Genomic DNA, 3,629 nt, shown 5'->3' with positions numbered 1-3,629 from the left:
TCAATCTTCGATACTTCGATATCCAGTTTTTAATATGACTTATGTACTCTTCAAGTATTCTATAATTTTACATACTATGTCTTCACATTAAACCGTCTTGCACAATTAAAATTATAAATATATATATATATATATTACCAGCTGTCGCCCGCGACTCCGTCCGCGCGAGATTAAAAATAGATGGCCGATTCTCAGACCTATTCAATATGCTCACAAAATTTCATGAGAATCAGTCAAGCCGTTTCGGAGGAGTATGGGAACGAAAATTGTGACACGAGAATTTTATATGTATAAGATATACAACTGTATCTGAGAATAATCGTGGTTCAGGAGTAACCAACACGACTTACAATATTGATTTTGCATTATAAACATTCTTATGTTTTATTAGACTGGAAAGAGTAAGAATTTTTTTTTAATAACAGAAGGGGGCACCGTGGTGTTCAACGACGCCTATGGACATCAGCTATACCAGAGGAACCGCAGATGCGTTGCTGGCCTTTGAGGTAGTGATAAGCTCGCTTCTTGAAGGACCCTAAGTCGTAGCGGTTTGGAAATACCGCCGAGGACAGGGCATTCCACAACGCTGCTGTGCGAGGCAGGAAGTTTCGCGCAGACCGCACAGTTGTGGATTGCCCACATCTGCATATATTTAATTTTATCTCAGATATTAGTACTGAAAACATGATTATATAAAAGAAACAAATTAACACCCATGTGTATCTTTTAATAGCGTTGTGTCTACACCATTAGTACAAAGAGATGAACACGATATCAGATACTCGCCGCTGATATAGTATTGTACCTAGTACAATTTGCAATTCAAATTTTTCAACTGAACAAAAAGGCAATGTGACCTTAAAGGCTTTATCTTAATGTAAACACTTTATTCGAGCACGTAATTCTGAACGTTAAAGTGTAACCAAGATGTGAGTGAACAGGTTAAGGCCAGTTTTGTATGGCTGATAAAATAAAATATTTTTTTCTACATGTTATTGTCAATGATTAGATCTGGTAATTCAATTATCATAATATCCTTATTCTCTCATATTCAAAGCGGCATTGGATGACCTAAAATGAATCTTTAAAGTTCAATTAAGGTACATATAAATCATTCATTTGGACAAAGGCATTTGCCCAGCATTAAAATGACCTAGACTGATATTGTTGATAGCCTAGGAAACATTTCTTATAGTTTTTATTAGACCGTAATATAAGCAACAACTACCACTTAAGAAGACTTTTACTAATAGTTATACAATGAGGATAAAATCTAAAATCGTAAGCGTGTACGGTGGGAGCAATTATTGTCATCTTAACAAGAACGCAGTCGGAGCGATCTCTGAACGATATGAAAAAGTTATGGATGCAATAAAACTTGGTGTCGGCGATTTTGATAATCAAGCGTAAATACCGATGAGCTGTGCTATAAATTAATCTCCAAAGCCCTTAAACTCCGGTTACCCCTACAACTGACTGTTTATAACAGATTTTAGATCGATGATAAGCAATCAGTGTTAAGATGAAGATTTATGGGTAAATAATCGACTTTTCAAAATACGTAATATTTTGCAACCAAACTATTCGGATAGTTAGATGCCAGTTTTATAATATTCCAAATACTATGATCAAAAACATAGTACTATGTTAAAGCCCATTCCGCTAAGGGAGAACCATAAACAAGAAAAACAAAATGTTATGATAGGAAATAAAATCCAAACTTTAAAGGTTAGATTTTCTTTTGATGTCATTACATCGCATATTTGTTTACAGAATGTAGCAATAATATTTGTTAAGATAAAGAAGAATAATAGTTGCATTTAAAGTAATTCCAATTCTCTTTAACAAACGATTAAACAGTTATGGCGGCATTGCTACATTTTATCACATTCGTAGTACCAGAGATTCAGATAAAAGGGGACATAAATATCACTAGATATGATCACAATATGTGTTCTTGAATGCCAATGTCTATATCGTAACTGAATCGTTTATCCCGCTTAGATACAAATAAGTTAGAAGATTCTATTAGAAGTGGATGGTTGAGATTTCAACATATCAGAATTTATAATTCAATCATTAGTACCGAAAAAACATAGAATGATTTTTAATCATTTTGAAGTTGAGAATGCGAGAGCAAAAGAAGAGATGAAGAAGCAAGGCAAGAAGGAGAAAGCTGATGCTGAGATGAATGTGGTAGATATTGGTAGAAAACAGGGGATATTTCCAAACCGTTACGACTTAGGATCCTTCAAGAAGCGAGCTTATCACCACCTCAAAGGCCGGCAACGCATCTGCGGTTCCTTTGGTATTGCTGATGTCCATGGGCGTCGTTGAACACCTCGGTGTTCCTGCTGCTCGTTTGCCCCCTTCTGTTATATAAAAAAGGGAGGTTAAACAATCATTTACATTGAATTGCAAATTGTGTCCCAAGAACACAATAGTCATTTCTTGATGTTACCAATCTTCCCAAATAAAACTAAGTAGTCGGTAAAAAATATATCTGCAAAGATCACTGAAAAGCTTAGTTTTTAATTGAATAATCCATAGAAAATAATCTAAGTTTTTACTTACTGTACGTTCGAGTTGCAGACGTAATAGGCTATCCGGGAGCGATCGGTGCCGTCGAACGAATTCCACGCACCTCATTAATTAGCTGTTCCCATTAACATGATAATAAATGGTCTTTGTTCCAATATAGGGCCACCACTTAGGCTTGTTCTTTGTTTTAGCAAATTCCTAGCTACCATATTTATCTGGAATGATCGGAAACTTGGTATTCCAGCGTTAACAATAGATGAATTTGCTATATTAAGGTAGGAATTCTTCTGGTTGTTTAGACACTTTTTTTGTCTGTGGTTATTATTTCAAACAATAGCGTAAGATTTGATGATTAGATTGCCAATAGCGGAAAAAAAATCTACAAAACCATTCTTTTCTTATCTTTGATGAAAAATGTTTTGAAAAGTTGAGATAAAATAAAAAAGTAAATTGGCCCATGAGGGGATCGAACCCGCGACCTTCGCGTTATTAGCACGACGCTCTAACCAACTGAGCTAATGGGCCGATGTAAAAGTATGCGAAAGTTGTTTACTAGAATTGCAAAACGAAGACAGTGCCAACATCACATTTATGACGAACGATTTATTTTAATTCTGTCTTAAAAATTAATTTTTTGAACATCCTGTGCTCGAACTGTACTTGTCTGAACAGCTGTATGTAACATAGCTAGTTTCACTCTAAATCTTCTATTCACGAAGAAAATTCCCATCAGAATATGTTCTATATAATAATGTGTGTGTCCTCTCACTAATATTTACATTACAATACATCGCGCGTTGTCCACTTATGACAAATATTGTATTTGAAAGTGAAACAGCCTTTGACTATAGACAAATGGACTAGGCAAAAGGCAACCGTTGTATCAAATGAAGTACTTTAAAGTTTTTGTGGGTATTATGATACGTAAAATTTAAACGTCTTTATGAACACATGCCAACTTAAAATTTACTTACACATAGGTATACCAATAAAGATACTAATAACTAATCCCAATATCAGCGCGTTTCTCATGTAAACGATCACAATAGAAAGCAAATTTAGGTTGTTTGTTTTTATTTCATTGGATG

The 3,629-nt window shown here is 34.8% G+C and overlaps 1 non-coding gene across 1 annotated transcript; it reads right to left on the bottom strand.

Annotated features, from left to right (window-relative positions):
* Positions 1–2,992: 2,992 nt before the first annotated feature.
* TRNAI-AAU (transfer RNA isoleucine (anticodon AAU)) lies at positions 2,993–3,066 on the bottom strand. Its single transcript has one exon. It is a non-coding gene; the product is annotated as a tRNA-Ile (tRNA).
* Positions 3,067–3,629: the final 563 nt, after the last annotated feature.

The sequence above is a fragment of the Papilio xuthus genome, unplaced genomic scaffold, assembly GCF_000836235.2.
Source record: "Papilio xuthus unplaced genomic scaffold, Pxut_1.1 DF826945.1, whole genome shotgun sequence".
Lineage (NCBI taxonomy): Eukaryota > Metazoa > Arthropoda > Insecta > Lepidoptera > Papilionidae > Papilio > Papilio xuthus.
The sequence above is the reverse complement of the archived record's forward strand: the minus strand, read 5'-3'. Positions and strand labels throughout refer to the sequence as shown.